We start from the raw sequence: 11,466 nt of genomic DNA, 5'->3' as shown, positions 1-11,466 counted from the left end.
CATGGACAGTATGAGGAGAAGAATGTTATTAAGACTCTATCTGTGTTTATTCAATCCCACAAAAGAGAAATGGACAGTGCATTCCAGGAAGGAATAACCCTGGGTGGGGCTGGGATGCTCATGCATCTTTTCCATAGCCCAGATGAAAAATCACTCGAAATTACCTAATTGGCTAATCTTTGATTCTGTAGCTGCTGTGATATAGTCCAATCTTGTTTCCTTAATAATGGCAGAGATTGCTAGCTGTCTGCCCAATATTCATTCTCTCCTCTTTTTCTTTGTAACATAATTCTGATTTGGGGAGGAGGGGGGGTGATGAAATGCCCAGCCAAAAACCTGAATTTCCCAGCTTCTCTTACAGAGATTAAGTAACTCTATGACTAAGCTCTAGCTTCTAATACATTGGGCCTTTGGGAAAAGCCCCTTAAAAAGGACTGTTGAATCAGTCGGGAGTCCCCGTTGGCCTTCCCCTTCCTTTCCTTCCTGCCTGAACTGTGGATTCAATGGCTGGACATGCAATGTCCAACTTGTGACCTTAAAGTGACCTGTGAATGGTAAACACACAACAAGTTTGGCTTCTAGGAGTCAGGAGCATTGATGACTAGACAGAGCCAGCAGATCATCCCTGAATTACCCACCTCCAAACTTCATTTACATGAGAGAAAAATAAACTTCTATCTTTTTTAAGTCACTGCTATTCCAGAGCTCTGTTGCTAACAGTGGAACAATTCCTAACACCCTATGTGATAGGCGGGATGTCCCTGGTTAGGTGTATTTCCCTTTGCAAAGGAAAATTGGTGATACAGATTTATACACCAATCTCCTGTAAGTTTGGTTAGTAGGAAACAAACTCCCAGAGACCTCTGTGTTTCCAGTGAACTACAAAGTTGAATTTCTGGATTCTGTGGTGCATGGAATAAATATGAGACAATGTTACCTGAATACCAGGTTCTCCTCTCGGTGGGTGTTGAGCCAAAAGATACAACCAAGCCAAAGAGTGGGAGGAGGAAGGATTTATTACTTGCAGTAAGTAAGGAGAACATCGGGGATCTTTCCCAAAGCAGAGACTCTCCGAATAGCAAAATTGGGGAAGTTCTGAGCTAAGTGTACATGCATATTCATGAAGGGGCTTGGGAGGTCAACAGAGTTCAAGCTTTAGTTGATTGAAGTCATGAGGGTCAGATAAGGTCAACATCATCATCCCTTAGGTTCCATGAATTCATTCATGGTCCCTAGTTTCAGAAGTTGGTAATGCAGCTGTAAGCAGATAAGCTAAGTGGTCCCTGGAGAAAGAGAAACAGGAATGGCTTGCTTGATAGAAGAGAATCCATTTTGGCCTAAGCCATTTTGTGATCTAAGCCTGGCCACAATGCTTGCCCTTGGATGGGTCTCAGTAATTAATGATCTTAGGGGAAATGAGGGAATGCTGGAAAAAAGGAAAAGCAGTCAAGAAATAATAGTTCAGCAATATAACGGAGCCCTAGTTCCTCCTCAAGGAATGTACATAACAATCTGATACTTAAAGTTCTGCAGGAACTAAGGACCCCCACCCAGGTGGAAGAGGGAATGATGATGTCGACCCTCCAGACTTCAGTCAACTAAAGCTTGGATTCTGCCGACCTTTGCCCCAATTCTATGCTGAATTCTCCTCAGCCCAAGCCTCTTCATGAATATGCATGTATCCTTAGCTTAAAACTTCCCCAATTTTGCTGTTCAGTGGGACACTGATTTGGGAAAGATTTCCAGTGTTTTCCTTACTTGCTGCAAGTAGTCATAAATCCTTCCTTCTCCTTATCTTTGATTTGGTTGTGTCTTTTTTTTTATTTTTTTTCGGTATGCGGGCCCCTCACTGTTGTGGCCTCTCCCGTTGCGGAGCACAGGCTCCGGACGCGCAGGCTCAGCGGCCATGGCTCACGGGCCCAGCCGCTCCGGGGCATGAACCCGTGTCCCCTGCATCGGCAGGCGGACTCTCAACCACTGCGCCACCAGGGAAGCCCTTGGTTGTGTCTTTTGACTTGACACCAACCAAGAGGCAAACCCAGTTTTTGGGTAACACAGCCACCAATGACTTTCCCAATGGGAAGCAAGTTTCCTATCCTGCCACCCAAAACGAGCCTTTGTTGTGCCTAAAGTAACCCTGAGAGCCCATACTGGTCAGTTCTAGGACTTGACTGTTGTCTAGCATGCATAACCCATGCTTGGTAAATATTGGTTGATTAACGGAGGACAAAAAAAAGAATCACCAAAGTGAAAGTGGCTGGAATTTCCAAGCGTGGTTGAAAAGGTTGAGGAAATGTATTTTAAAATAAATGTAGGCAATTTATAGTTGGGATTTGTGTTGGTAGTTGATGGAAGGTAAGGGAAAATCCCATGTAAAGATATTCTGTTGCTCTGGCCCATGATATCATCACTTTGAAAGAAACAAGGAGGGAGGTGGGGTTGAAAGGGAAGTGAGAGCACACGGATGACCAATATCCCTGAGTCACAAGTTTGTCCAAGCCATGGTTTGACCACAGTTGTCATTTCTCTCCGGTATGACCCCTCTCCAGGCCAGGTTTCATTCTGTCCTGCTTTGCTTCTGCCCCCACCTCCTGGACTCTCTTAGTGCGGGTCTGGTCCCTCTTAATATGTTTATTCAGGGCAGGAGGGGGCTTGACCAGGATGTCCATGGCACCAAATGCCCGTGGCTCCCTCACGCGGGAGAGTCAGACCCAAGGTGACCCAGGCAGTGACCGTCTCAGAGGCTCTACTCATGGTTGGTCCAGACCAACCCCAGAGAAGCCCACTCTTCCAAAGCATTGGTCACGATAGTTATTTTAGCTACTGAGTACCACAGTTCTCTGTGTGTGTTAGCTAATTAATACCCTGACCTACTCTATGAAGTCAGTTCTACCATTGTGCCCATTTTGCATTTGAGGAAACAAACTTATACAGGTTAATTCATTTGCCCAGATCACAGTTCCTAAGTGGTAGCTCTGGGAGTCACACCCAGTGTGACTGAGGAGCCAGACTCCAGCCAGGGTACTATTATTCACTGTTTTCTATGAAATATAGAAACGGAAAAGGAAGAGACTCAAAATCGCCTGTGACTTTAGCCACACAGATAACTATTTGTTTTACTTCCTACCTGCTACCCTTATTGTAAACCTCACCTTTATGTAGCAGTAATGTTGGCTTTCCAGGCATATTCCTGGGAAACGGTCTCTCTTCCTCCCTGTCAGTGGCATATCTTGAGACTAGCCTTTGAAAATCCCTTGGTAGAATCTGTGCCCTTGCCCTCTCCAGGGAACCCCTGTGAAACAGGAGGGAAGGGGGCAGGACACCACCTCTAAAAGAATGACATAGCTCTTGAGGTTACGACAAAGACTGGTTAGAACAAGTTAGGTCCAAGATGGCAGAAGATTCAACTTCCAGGGGACCTTGAGCCTCATTATACGTTCATTGTAATATATTAGCATATGCTAAATGACACCCACAGGTGCTATGACAGTTCCAAGGCTGACCATAAAAGGCCAAAAAATGGGTGGTGGCCCATATCCTGGAAATCTCTGCCTCTGCTCCAAAATAGTTGGAATAACCCTCCACTCGTCAGCCTATGAAATTAACCAGCCTGTAAAAACTAACCACCCATATTTCAGGGCCTCTCAACTTCTGGGAATGCCCATGCTCTGTCTATGGAATGTGTACTTCTCTCAATAAATCTACTTCTTACCTATCACTTTGTCTCTCACTGAATTCTTTCTGTGACAAGACATAAAGAACCTGAGCTTCATTAAGTCCTGAGACCAGGTGTGTGATTTCAAATAAAAGACAGTGGTGGGTTCAAGTCCCAGTATGAGTTTTGTCTGGGTTCAAGTCCCAGCCCATGGGTTCAAGTCCCATCTGAGGTGTGCAGTTTCACCTGCAGGGCCCATGCCAGTTGCTAACCAGACCAGAGACCTGACTCTCTCTCCCTTCCCACACCAGGGTCCTGTTTCTGCAGAGACCTGCCCTCTCTTGCATAATATCTGGCTAACCTAATCTCGGGTAATATGCACTGAAGCTATAGTAGGCTACTCCTGGCAGGTGACATGTTTCTAAGTGGACAGGAATTTTTGAGAGATGCTGTAGATTTTAGCTAAAAGTCCAAAGTAGAGTTACGTTAACCTCGTGCAGGCTTTTGGTGTTCTCTTAAAACATACCATTCCTACTTTGCTGTCTTGTCAGTGAGTGAGAAGTGTTTTCACAGTGGAACCTCTGGCTGCCAGGTTGTGATGGGGAGGTTTGGGGGGGTGGAGGAAGATGTTTCATGCTGCAACACAGGAAGTCTCAGGAAGTTGATGACCTCCGAGCCCCTGAGGACTCTGAGGTCAATTCATCTTGAAGGCTGTTCTTTACTGCCTAAAAGCCAAGGCTGACTACAGAGCGTCTTCCACTCCCAGAGCACAATTAGAGAGACAGAAGGAAGAGCGCCAGGATCTGAAAATGGAGCAGGGCAGGGAGAAAGAAAGTCTCAGACAGCCCTCTCAGACACAGTACTTCCCTTTTATAAGAAATATTTAGTAATATCCCTTTACTGCCTAGAAATGAAAATTTTAGATAATATAACCAATTTACACATATAATTTTTAAAATCAATATAATGTCCTACCTATAATATAAAGAAAAAATTAAAAAATACATAATAAGGTAAAATAATTTAAATATGTAAATACTAATACACAGTTACACTAGAAGACATAGCAAAGAGCCAGATGCTTGCACCTTTACTTAAAATCATTGTGAATGCAACAGCTACAAATACAGATTAATATAGTTGGGGTTAAATTGGTGATTCAATATCATGTGAAGTATTGTTGTCAGAAACATGCATTTCTGAAATTGTGAACAACTTTTGGTAAAAACAAAATACTATCTTCCCTTGATTCACACAGTTACACTCTAGGCTCAGATAATTATCTGTAGGATTTTCAACTACATAAATGTTGAGTGTAACTTTCCAAAGTCATATGAGACCCCAAGACAGCTACTGTTATGGGGAATTACTTTGTGCATTTCAGGAAGTATAGCATCCCTAGTCAGCTGTACCTTCCAATCATTGTGACAAACAAAACTGACCCTATAAATTTCCAAAATACTTCCAATTGTATTACCCTCACTGAGAATCAATGTCTGGGGATACCCCCAGGAAATGACTTGCAGGAGGATCACACACCCTAACTCTGTGTATGGCATGAATATTTCAGTAGCATAATAGAAAGTGAGAGCTAAATACTGATCAAAAACATGGACATAGGTTACTAACATGTTTTCCAAGAAGTTAAAAATATGCTTGCCTTCAGAGTAAACTATAAAATCAACACACTAGGGTTCAACTGGGGATTTACTAAATCATCTTAGTGAGCTGGGAATGCCTACAACTGGAGAGTTAATACTAAGCTAACTGATGGTGGTAATAGATCCAAAGAACTTTAGGTAAATTTGATGAAAATCAATTGGTCAAAGATGAATTTGCCAAAGGTCAGGTCCCTAACTGACCATTTCACCAAAAGCCAGTGTGTTGAAAATTAATTTGCTGAATGATTAATTCACCCAAAACTGCCAAGTCTGGTACCTTAAAACAGGTCTAGAACAGTTTACTGTATGGATCCCACCACAAGCTGGTTTGCTATAGTCATGTTACTGAGGCTGGCTAGTTTCTAGGGTATTTGGCACTTTGGGTCTCTGTGATTAAGTAATGAAAGGATCTTGTGTATTTCAAATTTCACACATTGTGCACAAATCCAGTGTCAAGGGTTTTATAAATAATAAGGTAGGTTTTTCTCTGCAAATACATTTAGCCCACTTCCTTTCCTACTACTCTTAATCACAGCCTTATGAATAAGTTCAATCAAATAAGTATTTTGTGCATGTTTCAGACTTCAGACTCCTTTCACTTTAATGTCATATACATGAAAGAATCGTTTGCCCTTTAAACACAATTTTATACCAATTTGCCCTTCCCTATTTTTGCTGACTTTATCAGTCTTTTGAACAAAGATTTTTACCTGCTTGTTAGTTTTACATATCCACAACAAATGTGGAATCTGGCAAAATTATTTGCATGAAATGAGGTCTATGTATAAATTTAGGCATGTGGCCTATAAAATCCAAGTTAGGCATAAGGACTCAAAACTAGAGAAGGCAATAATCTGTTTGAAAGGTGAGCTCACCCATTAACATATAAAATGTTGTATGTTAGAGAAGTACAGGATCTAAAAGGTGAAAAACATAAAACAGGAATTCAACCGAGCTAGCCTGACAAATTCTCAGTGAAAGAGCTGTGGTGAAGCAGTTCCCATGAGCTGCACCAAACAAAACCAAAAATAAATCTTCACAGAGTACTGAAGTTTCCACATATAAGCAATATCATATGAATATGTGGAATCTAAAAAAATGGTACAGATGAACTTATTTACAAAGCAGAAATAGAGTCACAGGTGTAGAAAACAAACTACGGTTACCAGGAGGGAAAGGAGGGAGGGATAAATTGGGAGATTGGGATTGACATATACACACTACAGTATATGAAATAGATAATTAACAAGGACCTACTGTATAGCACAGGGAACTCTACTCAATACTCTGTAATGACCTAAATGGGAAAAGAATCTAAAAAAGAGTGGATAAATGTATATGTATAACTGATTCACTTTGCTGTACACCTGAAACTAACACAACATTGTAAATCAACTATACTCCAATAAAAAAATTTTTTTAAAGAATATTGAAGCAGTATCATACAATAAATCTGTTATAAGCTCCATAAGTAGTTAATAAAAGCAGGGCTTTGATGAAACAAGAATTTGGTCAGTTGGTCATTCGACATATTGATGACCTAGAACGTTTCTTTTGAGTAAACAGAAATATTGCCTTTTGGAAAATTGGTTTGCTTCCCTCAAAACCTGATGTGATAGGCAGAAGGGGAGTTGGAAACAAAAGAGTGACAAAAGCAAGTGTGGGGAGGGCCCACTAATGATCATGTCCCATTCTCCATTCTGGCCTGCACATATATCCCCACTGTGGAGACAGACGCCTCAGGCTAGCTCAGCCTGCTGCCAGGATCCGCTGAATCACATAACCAATTCTTCCTGATTCCACACTCACCTAGAATGTTTCTGATTATAAATGAGCATCCACAGTAGTTTTTCTTCAGAGAGAGAATCTGTAGGCCAAGGGTCAGGAACACCTACTCACCTTGGTGGATATAAATCTAAATGTGCATTAATAAATGGGCATCTTTGTTTTTACATTTGTATTTTATGAGCTTTGTAAGTGGGGGTCAACGCCACAGAGTCTGATCACTCCCAGGACCTTGGCAAGATTAATTTTTCACAATGTCTGTGAGTAATGGCCAGGTCTATTCTGAATTCATCCAGTTGGCTCTGCAGGTTTATTTTATGTTTCTGTAATCTTTAAAACATAGTTCAGGAAGACTCTACATTTTAAGAGTAGACTTAAAATCATTGTAGACAGGAGAAAATATTTTTATTATATATTTTATATAAAAACCCTGAAGTGATAGCCTGTGTATCCAAAGTCCCATCAGCCTGGAGTCAAAGACAGGGTCAGGTTAACAGAAATAAACAGCATTTCTCTGGATCTAGCTTCAACCTACCACTGTGGGCCTTGCATCTCTCCATGCTTCACCCCCCGCACCTCCCACAGCCCCACCAGTTATTTAGGGGGGCTCCCAAGGGGTCCTTGTGTGCTGATGAAGAGGCCCTCTGAGCTATCTCTGCCATTGCCCCGCTCTGCTCTGCTCCCGTCAATTACATCTGCGGCCCCGGTACTTTCCCGTGATGCCTAGGGCCAGCGCCGGCCCTGAAAGGCAGCCTTCTGCTGCTGGGCCTCTTCCTTCTGCTTCCCCATCTGGAGCCAGGGCTGTGGGAATACTCCGGGTCCTCCCGGTGATGAAGCTGGCCTTAACTTGCTGCTATCCTCATCTTGACACCTTCTGCACTGAAGGGTGGGTGACGAGTATCTCTCTCTTCTCCTCTGTGTCACAGTGGACACAGGACCCTGCAGTCTTGCCTCTTGTTTCCAAAGAGTTGTCACAACAGTCCACAGAGATAAGGCCCAGATAAGTCCCATCCTAGGCCCACCTAGAAAAGGGAGTGACCATTGCTATGCAGAACTGGAATGTAAGCAAACTCAGGTGCAGCAGAGAATCAGGAAGTGATGCAGAATCACCCAACCAAAGAAGGGGGGAGGGGTGGAATGTTGGCAACAGGGTAGAGATGGGGCCTGTCCTGCCCAATCTGGAGGGAGATGAAAGTAAGAATTACCATCAAAACCACATGGAAGAACATAGGTCACTTTTGTAATCATTTTTTTGTTCTTGGTCGCACTGCACGGCTTGCAGGATCTTAGTTCCCAGACCAGGGATGGAGCCCGGGCCACAGCAGTCAAAGTGCAGAGTCCTGGGCTTCCCTGGTGGCGCAGTGGTTGGGAGTCCGCCTGCCGATGCAGGGGACACGGGTTCGTGCCCCGGTCCGGGAGGATCCCACATGACGCAAAACGGCCGGGCCTGTGAGCCATGGCCGCTGAGCCTGCGCGTCCGGAGCCTGTGCTCCGCAACGGGAGAGGCCACGACAGTGAGAGGCCCGCGTACCGCAAAAAAAAATAAAAATAAAAAAAAGTGCAGAGTCCTAACCACTGGACCGCCAGGGAATTCCCTATAATCATTTTTTAAAAAGATAACATTTCAAACCATCATTGCAATAAGATAATCCCTTTGCTTCCTTAGCTTGATGATGACAGTCATGGATACAAACTGCCGTCAGAGGTCCCAATAATGTGGGCACTGTCATTCTCAGTGAATCGTTTTGCTGTCTCTGTAAAGTCACAGGGGAACAAACCCTTCAGGTGGTGTACAAAGACACCATGTCTAACTGGACCCACCTAATTGTTGCATCCATTCCATCCAGGCCAGGTAAAGCTTCCCACACTCCTGTCCCTTTTCCCGCACCTTCAGAATGGGACCTCAGTGGGATTAGCCCTGCCCAGGACTGCCCAGGTTGTATTTCTGGGATCAATGATTTTTCAACCATTCCCTCCCTCATTATGTATCTACAAATGATCAGGTGCACATACACACAAGCATACACACGTACACACATTTTGCTCTCCATCCAGGTGATTTCCAAGGCTGCTGGTCAACCTTGGTGCTGATTTCCTGATTAAAAGTTGCTCACTCCAGGCTTCACCTTGTAAATTAAAGAATTTTCCCTGGTTCTGCTCTGCTGCAGCCTGGAATCTCAGCTTTCCACCATCATTTCCAGACAGGATTCACGGAGGACATCTGTGTCCTATGGGAAGTCTGAATTCTCATTCTGCAGGTACCTCTAATCTATTTCAGCATTCTGTTTTCCCTTTCTTGTGAAATCGTTCCTTTATTCCATGTGTCTTTCTCTCAGTCTCACCCTTCCTTCAAACCAAGTTAAGAGAGGGACTCTGCTATTTATGGTTGACCTTATCCTGTGTTTTGTAAGGTAATGCTAAGGGATTTTCTCCGCATCCTTGCCACTGGGTTTTAATATTAATTTTAAAAGGGAGCACAATTTCTGAGGCTGTCCTTCCTTGAAGGACATTTTTTTATTCCCTCTGCAAAATGTGCACTGGGGATTGTTTGGTCTACAGAAAAAAATTATTTCAGGGCCTTTGTTTTGTTTTATTCCCTGGGTTGTTTGGGGGATAGGTGACCTGGCAACACAACTAAGTGAAGGGAGTCCTCACTCTCTGAGCTTAATTTACCACATAATCAGGGTGCACAGTGGATATTCTGAAATGCTAAGAACCATAGCTACAAAAAAAATCCTTCTCCCTCAGGCCAGGCCTATTTACCTGGCTGGTTCCTCTAGCATCTTGCTCTCAACTGCAGTATTTGGTCCCCCAGTGATTAAAAAGAACACACACACACACACACACACACACACACACACACAAACACTCTGGGAGAAGTGTGCCTTCTGAAAGTGTTCCTTTTATTGCTGCCCAAACCTGAACCTCTCCCTTGAGAAGAGAAAGACAAAAGTAGGGAGGGTATATAGTGATGTGTGAACACATCTCTGAGTGGTACCTGTGTTTCCTCCACCTCTCTGGACGGGGTCTGGAGTTGGATGGGAGAAGGAAGCAGTCAGAGGAGAGGAGACAGCTATGGAAACACCTGCTGTGGGAGAAGCACTTCACTCTCTCTCTACTCTGTAGAGAGCAGATGCTAAAATTCCTTAGAGAGGTAGGAAGAGGAAACAGAGAGGTCTGCTATTTCCAGGTTTCTGTTGGGGGCATTTCCATGCTGAAACCAAAACATAGAATATAAGACCCTATGCTCTGGGTTCATTCTAAAGAAATGGTAGGACCATTTACTCATGTTAATCTGACAGGGTTAAATGTGAATCATGTTGATGCTGGCTTGAGGTGCACACACTGGAGATGGGTGTGTGCCTGCTGTCTTGCTCTGTTTCCCTCACATCTGTCTCCCATTGTTATCTTCTTAATTTCACATCCGTCAGTCATGGTGGAGGTGGGGGAGAAGTGGGAGAGCAGTCGTTTCCAATCACTACCAACCATAAGCACACAAAACTGAATGCAGACCACGTCAGTCATGGAGCACTGCTTCTACCCAACAATCTAGGGCCATTTCAGAATGGGGGTCAAGATACCCATCATTCAAAGTAACCCCCGGAAAGTCGCCACTGTAAATATATGTGAGTATATATGTGAGTGTCAACTATATTCTTTTATCTTTTTTTTTTAATTGAAGTATAGTTGATTTACAATGTTGTGTTAGTTTCTGGTGTACAGCAAAGTGATTCAGTTTTATATATATATATGTATATATATATATTCCATTACAAGATACTGAATATAGTTCCCTGTGCTACCCAGTAGGACCTTGTTGTTTAACTATTTTATATATAGTAGTTCATATCTGCTAATCCTAAACTCCTAATTTATCCATCCCCCCTTGACTATATTTTTTAAAAACAAATGAACTTAAAATAAAACACTTCAGTTAGTTGGAATCCAACTAACTAGAACTCTTACTTAGTTAGGATTGTCAACTATAAAGAAAAGAAAGAAGCAAAATGATTTTTTTAAAAGAGTAAAATTATAGCTATTTATTGTGTCACTTCCATGTGCCAGGAAGTTATTTTCTATAATATGTACACCAACCCTAGGGAAACCTAGGTGTTAAAGAGGTTAAGTAACCTAGCCAAGATCACACCACTGTTTTCAAGTGGCAGAATCAGAATTCAACCCCAGGTTCTATGATCTAATCTGCTATGCTGTATTTATCTTGTTTTTTGTTGTTTTTTTCACCTTTGGGTTTTTTTTAAGTCCCAAATCATGTTGTAGGTAAGAATTTTACACGTGCTAAGGGAGTCATCAGTGCTGTTCACCAAATATTTTCAGGTCCCCACTTTTGGGACACAGAAAAGGAAA

The sequence above is a fragment of the Delphinapterus leucas genome, chromosome 1, assembly GCF_059928025.1.
Source record: "Delphinapterus leucas isolate spDelLeu-1000000601 "Yukka" chromosome 1, BTC_Dleu_Yukka2, whole genome shotgun sequence".
In the NCBI taxonomy this organism is placed as follows: domain Eukaryota; kingdom Metazoa; phylum Chordata; class Mammalia; order Artiodactyla; family Monodontidae; genus Delphinapterus; species Delphinapterus leucas.
The sequence above is the reverse complement of the archived record's forward strand: the minus strand, read 5'-3'. Positions refer to the sequence as shown.